Raw genomic sequence first — 15162 nt, forward strand, 5'->3', positions numbered from 1 at the left:
AGGTGCTCTAAATAAGACTTTTTCAAGACATTTTGTCTATACAAGATTTTCAAGATGGACTGTCTAAAAACTAGCCTTTCTAGCTAAATGAGGTTTTGCTTGTTGGGCAATTATGTCTTATAATAAGGGTGGCTAGATGTTTTGACTTGAAAATAGACAAATAAACTTCCTAAGATTTTTATTTTTTGCAGTGTGCAAGAGACAAGGCTGAAAACTGACATTGGATGCCTGTGATCTTCAGGCCCTCAGGAGACACTGCATTAAAAGCAGATAGGTGTCTGTAGTGGAAATCACTGTATGGGCTCAGAAACACTTCAGAAAACCATCGTCTGTGAAAACAGTTCATTACTGCATCCACAAATGCAAGTTAAAACCATACATAAATAATATCCAGAAACACCGCCACCTTCTCTGGGCCTGAACTCTTTTACGATGGACTGAGGTCTGATGAATCAAAATTAGAAATTCTTTTTAGAAATCATGGACACCACGTCCTCCAGGCTAAAGAGGAGAGCGACCATCCGGTTTATCAGTGCACAGTTCAAAAGTCAGCATCTGTGATGGTATGAGGGTGCATTAGTGCACATGACATGGACAGCTTGTACATCTGGGAAGACATCATTAATGCTGAATGATATATACATGTTTCAGAGCAATATGCTGCCATTCAGACAAAATCTTTTTCAGGGAAGGCCTTCCTTCTTTCAGCAAGACAATGCCAAACCGCTTTCTGCACGTATTAAAACTGCATGGCTCCGTAGTAAGAGTCCAGGTGCTAAACTGTCCTGCCTGCAGTCCAGACCTGTCTCCCATTTAAAACATTTGATGCATGATGAAGCACAAAATATGTCAAAGGAGCCCACAAACTGTTGAGCAAATTAAATTGTATATCTGGCAAGAACGAGACATTTCTTTTCCAAAATTACAGCAGTTGGTTTCCTCAGTTCCCAAATGTTTACAGAGCATTGTTAAAAGTAGAGGTGATGCAATACAGTGGTGAACATGCCCCTGTCCCAACTTTTTTGAAACCTGTTGCTGACATCAAATTCAAAATGAGCATATATTTTTCGAAAAACAATAAAATTTCTCAGTTTCAACATTTAACATGTTGTCTTTGTATTATTTTCAATGAAATATAGGTTTTCCATGATTTGCAAATTATTGCATTCTGTTTTTATTTACAGTACACAGTATCTAACTTTCCTAATTGGAACTGGGATTGTACAAGTCAGCCAGTGGCATTGATTTATATATATATATATATATATATATATATATATATATATATATATATATATATATATACACACACACACACCACTCATATTTTTCATACGCGTTACATCTGGGACATGGAGAGCCAAAACCGTGACATCTTTCTCTTTATGTCACTCGTGATGAAATCAATGAAGTTTTTGATCAATTTGGGTACTTTTTGTTTGTGAATGTGTTTATATAATAAAAAGAAAATCACATGTTGACTTGAAGATGAGAAGTTTATCTTCTCATGTTGAAAAACTCATATTTTTCATACAAAATACATCGTGGATCTGAGTGACCTATTTCACTCCGATGTCGTCACTCCTAGCGTTTTCCCGCTGACTAGATGCGCATTGTCAAAATGGCGAACCAGTTCAAAATTTCAAATATTTTGATTAACTTGCATGGGTTGGTGGGTTTTTTTTTTGTTTGTTGTGTTTTTTTGTGGACGAGTCTATATAATATAAAGAATATTACATGGTGGTGCGAGGATATGAAGTTTATCTTCTCATGTTGAAAATATTTTCACTCATTCACTTTGCTCACTCATGAATATATACATTCACCACACGAAGATAAACTTCACATCTTCACACAACCATGTAATCCGTGTAATATATATCCATCCATCCATTACCGCTTATCCTGTGCAGAGTTGCAGTCAAGCTGGAGCCTATCCCAGCTGACTATGGGCGAGAGGCGGGGTACACCCTGGACAAGTCGCCAGGTCATCACAGGGCTGACACATAGAGACAAACAAACATTCACATTCACACCTACGGTCAATTTAGAGCCACCAATTAACCTAACCGCATGTTTTTGAACTGCGGGGAAAACCGGAGCACCCGGAGGAAACCCACGCAGACACGAGGAGAACCTGCAAACTCCACACAGAAAGGCCCCCATCGGACACTGAGCTCGAACTCAGAACCTTCTTGCTGTGAGGCGATAGCGCTAACCACTACACCACCATGCCGCCCTAACATATATCCTCATATACATAATTAGTGTATATGTGTGTATAACAAGATTCAACAACATTTGACAGTATAGGTTAGTGTTCTAACTCATCAGAAATGGTGGCTCTAAAATTTAGCTATTTTATTGTTTGTTTTTTCATACATGTTAAAATGATGTAACTTCACTGACGCGTTCATCCTGCACTGCCCCTCCCCACACACACATCCTCTGTGAGCCCCTGTGCAGTGGAGGAAGGAGTTTGACGCTGGGGGTGCCAATTTTGCCCCAGGGTCAGGTCTGGGGGGAAATAGAGATGTAGCATTTAATGTCACAAACAATATCAGGGCCATATTGACAGGAAAAAGTTTTTTCTTTTTTTCTGGAGTGCCAGTTTGTCAGCTGGAGTTCAATCAGTTAGCTAGTAAGAAATAGTCAGACTGTACTTTTCAAATGGTTGACAATTCTTGTGTCCTGGCATGCAAAAATAAACTTCTGAAAAACAACAGCAAGTTGTTTTACCATCTTCCTCGAGATATTCAAAGAAGGAATCCATGGATTTACCTGTCGCTCATTGAGTTCATCCATTGCGGCTTGAGGAATCTTAGCCTACCTGTTCTAGGAAAATCATTCATTAATTAGATTGAAATCTTTACTGACGATTTATGCATTGGAAATAAACTAAGGCTTAATCAACAGTTTTTGAATAAAAGGCTGTTTGTCTGCTTACTACAACAGTTAGCCCAAATGTTTTTAGCCACAAAGCTAAAAACTAACAAAGCTCCTCTTACACACTGCAAAAAAAGATCTCTTGTTGAGAGAAAATATTTTTAATTTGGGTGAATTTATCCATTATTTCTTATTAGAAGTTTACTAGAACTCAAATATAAGATTATTTAGCTTACTTTGAGACGCTTTTACTAATTTCAAGCCTTAAATTTTCTTATTCTATTGGCAGATAATTTTGCTCATTTTAAGCATTCAATTCTAGAAAGAAGCAAAATTATCTGTCAATAGAATAAGAAAATTTAAGGCTTGAAATTAGTAAAAGCGTCTCAAAGTAAGCTAAATAATCTTATATTTGAGTTCTAGTAAACTTCTAATAAGAAATAATAGATAAATTCACCCATATTAAAGGTCCCATGGCATGGTGGTTTGTTGACGCTTTAAACGGGCTCGTGGAGGTTTCCGGATGTTATATCCGCAGCCTTTCTCGAAATGAACCCTCGGCACGTAGATATAGCCTCCTGGGAGAAAGCCCCATTTCAGCGCTTTTCCCAGTGCGTCGTTTTGCTAATGAGAAGCAGGAGGCGGGGAAGGGTAGAGGGTGGGGGCGGGTCTTATCATTAATATTCATGACATGTAAACATCTTACCTCTGATTGGCTGACAGCACTGTGACGCTACCTCCAGTGGGTCAGAACAAGCGGATGTGGGTGTCTTACTATGGCGAGAGAGAAGGAACAAACCGTGAAGGGAAAAATACCGCGCACTGACGTCATTAAGGTGCGACGCGCGGAAATAAAATAAATTCAACAAATGTTTGGGTTTTTACTGAACAAACAAACAAACAAACAAACAAATAAAATGAAAGAGTGACTTAAAAAAAGAATGTGGGTGTCTTTGTAAAAACTGTTTTGATTGGCTATTATGACAGAGCAGGCTGCATGTTTTTTGGTTTTGTAGCGCAGAGTACCTGGCTAACTGCAGGAAGCGGTTAGCTGCACAGCTAATGTAGCCATTGCAAGGCTAACATGGCACCGATTTTACAACACGGCAAAACGACTTAACAGTTATACACTTACTTGTTCGCTGTTTGTGGCTGATGCAGCGGGTATGCTTGGTACGGACCCAGGCTTCAGTGACAGTTGATGTGCAAAACCTGCCCTGTACTGTCCCAAGTTGTGGAAACATTCCTCAGGAAAATGCTTCCGACAAACATATACCGTCTTAGGTAGACTCGACGGCGTATTATTGAAGTAAATAAAATTAAGCCACTGCGTCTTCAGGGGCTCTCCCGTCGGCAGTAAAAACAGATTCTTTTCTGTGTTGTCACATCCATGTACAGCGCAATTTCCATGTTTCGCTCGCTTAGGTGATGCCATGTTGTGTCATCCCTCTATGGTCTCCTCACTACAACTGGGCGGGCAATTCATACAGTGGGTGGGAATCCAGAGGGGGGCGTGGGGATCATCTCCCTTGCTGACGTAGGCAAGGGAAGAGTTTATCAACGTGCCGTTTTGACACACCATTCTCAAATGTTGGGCATAGTTTGGTTTACACATTATGAAATTTCTAGCCACTGGGGTGACTTAAGAAGGTCAGAGGAACTCATTTTAACGTTAAAAAACCTCAAAGTGAACATTTCATGCCATGGGACCTTTAAAGATATTTTCTCTCAACAAGAGATCATTTTTTGCAGTGCAGTGCTTCATTTTGAAATTTCAATCACCAGTAACAGCAGAAATGTTTTTTGCTGTCAGGCTATAGGCTACTCTGAGTTGGAACAGAACAGTTTAGACAGAACTGTTGTTGTAAGATGTGGGTGGAATGACAGGAGACATGATGGATGGGATTCCACATGAAGGAAGCACATTGCATGATGGTTATTTGACAATCTAATCACAACCAGAAATTCTCTAACTCTGCCTGTCCCCTCTGTTTCCTACACCCTGCCCCTGTGTATGCACTCTCTCTAGGTTATGCCAGGGATTTTTTTTTGTTTGTTTGTTTTTTGCTACACTTGTTCATTTAGGGTGGCACGGTGGTGTAGTGGTTAGCGCTGTCACCTCACAGCAAGAAGGTCCTGGGTTCGAGCCCCGGGGCCGGCGAGGGCCTTTCTGTGTGGAGTTTGCATGTTCTCCCCGTGTCCGCGTGGGTTTCCTCCGGGTGCTCCGGTTTCCCCCACAGTCCAAAGACATGCAGGTTAGGTTAACTGGTGACTCTAAATTGACCGTAGGTGTGAATGGTTGTCTGTGTCTATGTGTCAGCCCTGTGATGACCTGGCGACTTGTCCAGGGTGTACCCCGCCTTTCGCCCGTAGTCAGCTGGGATAGGCTCCAGCTTGCCTGCGACCCTGTAGAAGGATAAAGCGGCTTGAGATAATGAGATGAGATGAGATGTTCATTTAAGCAAAGGTTACTAAACTGAGGACCTGGATTACTTCTATCACCAAAATATTTGGTATAATTATTTAACAGTTTAAAATAAAAAGAGCTACCACAATTTGTAAACCATTTTTTTTCTCTTTATTGATGTCTAGTTATAAATGGCTTTCTCTGCATCAATAGTCTTTTTTTTTATTGTACCATAAAGTGACTTGAATGGTATTTGAAATTCATTGTGTAAAGAGCGAACCTGAAAGGACTATCTGTAGTCCAAAACAGCAATGTTAATGATTTTGAAGAATGTTTCTTTGCATTTTATTTTATCATAAATGCATTTCCAACAGTGTGCATTATTGTAGAGAATGTATTAAAACCTGACATGGTACATGTTTCCACCAGGTGGAAGCATTGTATCAAATTGTAATGGTCTGTGCAATGTGTTGTGTTTCTTTTTTTTTTATATAAAAGCGTGATATAAAAGTAGTTTACTTATTTTTATAATTAATTCAACAATATAAAAATTGCACATATTTAGCTAAATGTATTGCTACAGGATCAGTATTCACTGTTATCATCGTGGCTTTTAAGATTAAATATACAGAAAAGCAATAGCTGATTTTATTTAATAGAACAAAGATTTATTATCATGAAATATTAAAAATAAACTTTTAGATTAAGTTATTCTATAAATATTTCTCTTGTTATTGGCTAAACTAAACTCCAAATGTCAGTAATATCTTTCCTTAAGGTCTTCTGGTACTGTAGCTTCACATGCGTGGGATATGTATGTGAAATATTCAGTATATTAAGTAGCATAGTGGATGATGATGATGATGATGATGATCGTGGATCAGTTCCATGCAGTAGGTTGGATAGTTTCCTACAACTAAGAATTACTGACTTGTACTTGATTTAATATACAGTGGTGCTTGAAAGTTTGTGAACCCTTTAGAATTTTCTATATTTCTGCATATGACCTAAAAGATCATCAGATTTTCACACAAGTTTTAAAAGTAGATAAAGAGAACCCAGTTAAACAAATGAGACAAAAACATTATACTTGGCCATTTATTTATTGAGGAAAAGGATCCAATATTGGCTCTAAATTGACCGTAGGTGTGAATGTGAGTGTGAATGGTTGTCTGTGTCTATGTGTCAGCCCTGCAATGACCTGGCAACTTGTCCAGGGTGTACCCCGCCTTTCGCCCGTAGTCAGCTGGGATAGGCTCCAGCTTGCCTGCGACCCTGTAGGATAGGATAAGCAGCTACAGATAATGGATGGATGGATCCAATATTACATATCTGTGAGTAGCAAAAGTATGTGAACCTTTGCTTTCAGTATCTGGTGTGACCCCTTGTGCAACAATAACTGCGACCAAACGTTTCCGGTAACTGTTGATCAGTCCTGCACACTGGCTTGGAGGAATTTTAGCCCATTCCTCTGTACAGAACAGCTTCAACTCTGGGATGTTGGTGGGTTTCCTCACATGAACTGCTCGCTTCAGGTCTTTCCACAACATTTCCATTGGATTAAGGTCAGGACTTTGACTTGGCCATTCTAAAACATTAACTTTATTCTTCTTTAACCATTCTTTGGTAGAACAACTTGCATACTTAGGGTCGTTGTCTTGCTGCATGACCTACCTTCTATTGAGATTCAGTTCATGGACAGATGTCCTGACATTTTCCTTTAGAATTTGCTGGTATAATTCAGAATTCATTGTTCCATCAATGATGGCAAGCCATCCTGGCCCAGATGCAGCAAAACAGGCCCAAACCATGATACTACCACCACCATGTTTCACAGGTGGGATAAGGTTCTTATGCTGGAATGCAGTGTTTTCCTTTCTCCAAACATAATGCTTCTCATTTAAACCAAAAAGGTCTATTTTGGTCTCATCCGTCCACAAAACATTTTTCCAATAGTCTTCTGGCTTGTTCATGTGATCTTTAGTAAACTGCAGACAAGCAGCAATGTTCTTTTTGGACAGCAGTGGCTTTCTCCTTGCAACCCTGCCATGCTCACCATTGTTGTTCAGTGTTCTCCTGATGGTGGACTCATGAACATTAGCCAATGTGAGAGAGGCCTTCAGTTGCTTAGAAGTTACCCTGGGATCCTTTGTGACCTCGCCGACTATTGCACGCCTTGCTCTTGGAGTGATCTTTATTGGTCGACCACTCCTGGGGAGGGTAACAATGGTCTTGAATTTCCTCCATTTGTACACAATCTGTCTGACTGTGGATTGGTGGAGTCTAAACTCTTTAGAGATGGTTTTGTAACCTTTTCCAGCCTGATAAGCATCAACAACGCTTTTTCTGAGGTCATCAGAAATCTCCTTTGTTCGTGCCATGATACACTTCCACAAACATGTGAAGATCAGACTTTGATAGATCCCTGTTCTTTAAATAAAACAGGGTGCCCACTCACACCTGATTGTCATCCCATTGATTGAAAACACCTGACTCTAATTTCACCTTCAAATTACCTGCTAATCCTAGACGTTCACATACTTTTGCCACCCGCAGGTATGTAATATTAGCTTATTTTCCTCAATAAATAAATGACCGAGTATAATATTTTGTCTCATTTGTTTAACTGGGTTCTCTTTATCTACTTTTAGGACTTGTGTGAAAATCTGATGATGTTTTAGGTCATATTTATGCAGAAATATAGAAAATTCTAAAGGGTTCACAAACTTTCAAGCACCACTGTAGTGTATGGCCTGGAAATGTTAGGTAACATACTGTACAAAAATGCTTTGCTTCAAAGGGTGTTTGCTAATTGTATTCATTATAGATGAATTATAGTTATTAAAATAAAAGAGAGTGCAGAAAGTATTATACCATGTACTTTATCTACAACCCATGGAGACTGAGACCACAGGCATAAGAAACTGTAAAGCTGCATTGTGTTTCAGTCCAGCTGAAAGCCTTCAGCCCTTCCTCTACTCATACCAATTGCCTTCCTCCAAAGTCCATTAGCAAGATGTCAGAAATGTCACTGTCAGAAATAGGGGTACAGTAGGAGTCCATTTCTGTTCCTCAAGGTACAGTCTACACTAATGTACCCCCTAGGGCTCATTATTGGACCAAAAGGTAACTATCTGTACCTTTTTGGGGCCAAAAAGGTACATACATATATGTTCCCAATCAGTATATAAAGGGTACTGCCCCAGTGACAAACCATTGTACCCCTAAAGGTACAATAATGTACTTTATTTTCTGAAAGTGTAGAGGCATGGGTAAATCAAGTCAATAAGTTACTGAAGAAAATCTACAACCCCGATTCCAAAAAAGTTGGGACAAAGTACACATTGTAAATAAAAACGGAATGCAATGATGTGGAAGCTTCAAAATTCCATATTTTATTCAGAATAGAACATAGATGACATATCAAATGTTTAAACTGAGAAAATGTATCATTTAAAGAGAAAAATTAGGTGATTTTAAATTTCATGACAACAACACATCTCAAAAAAGTTGGGACAAGGCCATGTTTACCACTGTGAGACATCCCCTTTTCTCTTTACAACAGTCTGTAAACGTCTGGGGACTGAGGAGACAAGTTGCTCAAGTTTAGGGATAGGAATGTTAACCCATTCTTGTCCAATGTAGGATTCTAGTTGCTCAGCTGTCTTAGGTCTTTTTTGTCGTATCTTCCGTTTTATGATGCACCAAATGTTTTCTATGGGTGAAAGCTCTGGACTGCAGGCTGGCCAGTTCAGTACCCGGACCCTTCTTCTACGCAGCCATGATGCTGTAATTGATGCAGTATGTGGTTTGGCATTGTCATGTTGGAAAATGCAAGGTCTTCCCTGAAAGAGACGTCGTCTGGATGGGAGCATATGTTGCTCTAGAACCTGGATATACCTTTCAGCATTGATGGTGTCTTTCCAGATGTGTAAGCTGCCCATGCCACACGCACTAATGCAACCCCATACCATCAGAGATGCAGGCTTCTGAACTGAGCGCTGATAACAACTTGGGTCGTCCTTCTCCTCTTTAGTCCGAATGACACGGCGTCCCTGATTTCCATAAAGAACTTCAAATTTTGATTCGTCTGACCACAGAACAGTTTTCTACTTTGCCACAGTCCATTTTAAATGAGCCTTGGCCCAGAGAAGACGTCTGCACTTCTGGATCATGTTTAGATACGGCTTCTTCTTTGAACTATAGAGTTTTAGCTGGCAACGGCGGATTGCACAGTGAATTGTGTTCACAGATAATGTTCTCTGGAAATATTCCTGAGCCCATTTTGTGATTTCCAATAAAGAAGCATGCCTGTATGTGATGCAGTGCCGTCTAAGAGCCCGAAGATCACGGGCACCCAGTATGGTTTTCCCGCCTTGACCCTTATGCACAGAGATTCTTCCAGATTCTCTGAATCTTTTGATGATATTATGCACTGTAGATGATGATATGTTCAAACTCTTTGCAATTTTACACTGTCGAACTCCTTTCTGATATTGCTCCACTTGGTGCAGAATTAGGGGGATTGGTGATCCTCTTCCCATCTTTGCCTCTGAGAACCGCTGCCACTCCAAGATGCTCTTTTTATACCCAGTCATGTTAATGACCTAATGAGTTGCAATTTGGTCCTCCAGCTGTTCCTTTTTTGTACCTTTAACTTTTACAGCCTCTTATTGCCCCTGTCCCAACTTTTTTTGAGATGTGTTGCTGTCATGAAATTTCAAATGAGCCAATATTTGGCATGAAATTTCAAAATGTCTCACTTTTGACATTTGATATGTTGTCTATGTTCCATTGTGACTACAATATCAGTTTTTGAGATTTGTAAATTATTGCATTCCGTTTTTATTTACAATTTGTACTTTGTCCCAACTTTTTTGGAATCGGGGTTGTATCTTTTATTCAGATTTACTGTTCTTCTTTTGTTGTTTATATAACTGAATAGCATTCAGTACACTGCACACACTGTAGAATTAGCATAATGCTCAGATGTAGCTATGCATAAGGAAAATATTGCTTTAAACATATAATAAAGAAATGTAAATATGTTGTCTTGCTTAAAACCTACCTAATGTGATAAGGATTTTGTGAAGAATCTCATTTTCAAATATTCTGTTGTAGGAAAAGTGGTTATATGGAAACAGATCGCAATGTTTCTTCAGAGATGACATTATTGCTGACTGGTCATAAACTCTTCTAGATAACCTTGTTGACAGTCAGTGTCCAAGAGGTCCTGTCTCCATCACTCTGTTGATTCTGAACAAACCGAATTCAATTAATCTCTGTGTCACAGAGCATGTTAAATCAACATGATCTATCAACATGCAAAAAAAAATGCTTGGAACTATTTTATAGAAGTGCATCTTGTAGTAGGACCACAAAGTAGAATTAGATTTTTGCATCCTTGAAAATATTTCATAACTGGGGAAAATAGAATCTATTTTGCTAAATCTAGTGAAACCCACAGTAAGAAAATGAGAGCAGGCTCTTTGGTCATTGATTTCTTTCACAGGATTAAAATGGAATCTTGAGGTTTGAAACCTCCTGAGCCACGTAAATGCATGTACACTCCTAACAGAGATGGATTATTGTCCTCCTCATCTCTCTTAGCCAGGTGATGGCTGCTTGACTCAGCTGCTTTAAAGAGGAAACGACATCACGAACCAAAAGCAGACGCTGTTGTTACTAGCTTTAATATTTAGAATAAAGCAAGGGAACACATTCAATTTGTAGGTCTGTATTGCAAAATTCATATTATTTTTGTAAAGAGCCTTGTTTGCAGATTTTTTTATTTTTTTTGCTCTAAATATTAATGTTTCATTAGGGAAACAGTACATTGAACTAAATTCAGTTGTAATTGCATTTTAACGGCACTAATGTTTGAATCTCAATTGCAATCCACATGCTGTAATTCACTATGCATCAGTGACTGTTTCTCTGCAAACACATTGTGATTGGGTTACCTCAGCATGTACGTGGATGTCATGAATAAGGTTTTATTGCTCTTTTATTGTTGGGACAGGGAAGGTTCGCATGCCAGCTGCTGCTCCTGGCTGGTATATAAATCCCCTGAGTGTACTTCCCTACAAAAAAAGCAAACATGAGACAAGAGAAACATAATACCCAGTCTCTGCACTACCTGGAGATTCTTCTTTACTAAGCTGACTTTACAGGCTGTAGAACAGATTGTCTGGATGTTATTTTGTCGCAGTGGCATTAATGACCTGATGCATCAGACACAAAAATGAGATTAAATCAGTTTATATAAGATGCGTGGGATTTGGTTGGCAAAAATCCCACAAACTGTCTAAGCTAGAATGGATAGTAGTGGATCACATATGCAAATATAAAAGTGTCACAATAGTATTTATGCATACGACAATTTTGCCCTCCGTATAGACATCTTCCTGCTTATCATGATAATATCCATCCATCTATCCATAGCAGCTTATCCTGTTCTACAGGGTCACAGGCAAGCTGGAGCCTCTCCCAGCTGACTATGGGCGAGAGGCAGGGTACACCCTGGACAAGTCGCCAGGTTATCGCAGGACTGACGCAGAGACAAACAACTATTCACACCTACGGGCAATTTAGAGCCACCAATTGGCCTAACCTGCATGCCTTTGGGGGAAACTGGAGCACCCGGAGGAAGCCCACACGGACATGGGGAGAGCATACAAACTCCACACAGAAAGGACTCGAACCCAGGACCTTCTTGCTGTGAGGCGACAGCACTAGCCACTACACCATCATGCCTCCCCTTGTGATAATATGAGATTCCTAAATGCAACACAAAGATCATTGCAATATGCTTTAGCTTATATAAAGCTATAACACTATAAGATATAAATGATACAATTTATAACTGATAAAACACTATAGCTACAATTATAATGCTAAGATGTTTTTAAAACCCTGGATGAAGTTAAATGTCAGTGCCAATGGCCTTTAAGATGAAACACTGGACGGATGTTTTTTCTTGACCGTGAAATGCACTCTGGACACTAATCCGTCTAAACAAGACGTGTTTTCCCTATGGACTATCAAGTTTATCTTGGCTTAACCTAACTCAGTTGTATTGAGATGTGTGTTTAGATGCAGTAGCACACTGTGTCTCCTCAAACAGGCTCATAAATATCATGGTCTTACACCATATTTACATTGCATTCATTTGTATTCTGTTGCATAGTGCATATTTAAGAGATTATAGCAGAGTTTTGAACATGGATATAGCATATGAAGAAGCTCCATGGGCTGAGGCATGTTTTAGACAACAGGATGGATTAAATTAACCATATTAACAAAATGATTATTTTGAACTGATTATTTCTTTTTTGGTGCTACATGACTCTAAATGGTATGTAAATAGTATACGAGTGTTTCTGTGAATACTGAGAAATTTGGGGTGGGCAATTTGGCAAAAATGAAGTATGTTGGGTTTTGGTATCTGCCAAATGATAATACCACATCCCAAGTGAAAGGTACACAGCAGAGCCACACTCAGGACACCAGGTCATCACAGGGCTGACACGTAGAGACAAACAACCATTCACACTCAATTTAGAGCCACCAATTAGCCTAGCCTGCATGTCTTTGGACTGTGGGGAAAACCCACACAGACACGGGGAGAACATGCAAACTCCACACAGAAAGGCCCCCGTCGGCCACTGGGCTCGAACCCAGAACCTTCTTGCTGTGAGGTGACAGTGCTAGCCACTACACCACCGTGCCACCTGATACCAACACTGAGCCAGATATTTTATGCAGCTCTGTTTAAGTCATGTCCATTTATGTGCACTACTAGGTCTGTTCTTTATGAGTGTTTCTGTGAATACTGAGAAATGTGGGGTGGGAAATTTGGCAAAAATGAAATATGTTGAGTTTTGGTATAAATATTGCCAAATGATAATCCCACATCCCAAGTGAAAGGTACACAGCACAGCCGCACTAAAATGCTTTTATATTTTTCACTATACAACACTAATCACATACATCATTCTGTGAAATGTCAGCTATGTGACAGATAGACCAGCTACTATCTATTCCTGTAATACAATCCTGGTGGCTGTAATCCTTAAGTATTTTGATCAAATGGCTTGTTGTCTAGAATTTGGCTTCATCAGTAGGCATTGTTGATGAAATTGTAGCCTGCACTGCAGTACCCAGCAGCACTGGCAATGCTAAATCTACCTTAAATTAGACATCACATAGTTGACAAATTTTGAGCTTTCTGGCTTGCCATGTCCATTGGTATCAACCAGGGACGCAGGAACTAGGGGTGCTGAGGGTGCTGCAGCACCCCCCTCCTGGACAACAGACGCAACTACAACATTGGCGTTGTAAATTCAGGCATACGTTTTTCTTTTATTCTAAAATAAAAACAAAATGAAAAAACATTTTTTTTTCTAATTTTTACATGCTTATAAGTAGTTTTAAATGTAATTTAAAAATTTGGTTTGAGGTGAGTGATAAACGTTTAGACTTCAACCAGACCGGAAAGAACAGTGGCGTAGAACAGTGCACTGGTGGCGGGAGAGTTCGTTTAGCTAGTGGTGTGTGTCAATGTAGCAGCAATGAGCCAGAAAAGGATTTCTGATTTCTTTAAAGATGGAGGGGGCCAAAAAGCCAAAGAGAAAAAGTCTTATGACGGAGGGCACGAGGAAGTTCAGGAGGAGGACGAGAGGCCTTCATCATCAGGGCAGGCTTCCCACTCCAGCACTGGCTGTAGCACTGCCACTGACCAGCAGCTAACTGGCTGTAGTGAAAGCACCAGTAGGGCTACCACCTCCCCTGTCAGCGAGGCAACAAGTGGGTATGTACCCGATGATAAACCCTTTCAGCCTACTGTAAGAAATAATACTGAGAATATAGCCTTTGGGCTATATTTGGTGCATCATCCGATGACATAGCCTACAGCACCCTGCACTTCAGATGAGTTCCTGCGTCCCTGGTATCAACCTATTATCACCCAGGGTCATGTGCATGAAGGGAGTGGGCTGCCACTTTGTTTCATCATACTGACTACTTACCGCAGTTAATCATGCAGATGTAATCATCGTCACATAGTTGACACATAAAAAAGGTACGCTTCAATTTTTACACACTTGACTCCATGCAAAAAAAAAAAAACATACCAAAAGCATTACACAAGATGGTGTGTATGAGATGTTGTTCTGTTGCCCTGCCAGATAACACGAGGGAGGCGAACCTTGTATCTGAGTAGCCATTGCAATATTGGGGCTGAATTCAGCATCGTCACATAGTTGACCGCAAGTTCGTGGGACACCTACTTAGGCTGAGCTGTAGTCGAAATGATTAAAAGCTGCATCAAGTTTAGATGTATTTTCTTTAAACACGCTCATATCCATGACATGCACAGAGGGTAATCTTGTCTCCTGGCTTTCAGTGGAGAAATAACACTGTTAGTTCAAACCAAGGTGACAGGTAGGACAAGCCAAGTTGGCCATTTTCACACTTATTTCGATTTTTTTCCAACAACTAAGAAATGTCAGCGAGGTCTGCCGAATTTTTTCACAGTAGGCCCCAGGGAGTTCTTGCTGGATGTACAGGTCTTAGATCTCTCCACATTACACAGGCCTTGAGATGGCTCTGGGACACAAATTTCTCAGCATTCACAGAAACACTCATAAACTATGTTAATTAGGATAGTGCATTATTTGGTGTTATGTAAAACACAGCATAGTTATATAATAATGGGTAGATTATAACATTAATCATTTAAAAAATTACAACACCACAACCCAAATTTTCTATTCACTGTAAAAATAAATTATTCAAACATATTCCATATGCATTGTGAAACGCAGAGAACATACTGTATAGATTGCAGTTAGCTAAAAACAGATCTA

Source organism: Neoarius graeffei, chromosome 8 (assembly GCF_027579695.1).
Source record: "Neoarius graeffei isolate fNeoGra1 chromosome 8, fNeoGra1.pri, whole genome shotgun sequence".
Classification (NCBI taxonomy): domain Eukaryota; kingdom Metazoa; phylum Chordata; class Actinopteri; order Siluriformes; family Ariidae; genus Neoarius; species Neoarius graeffei.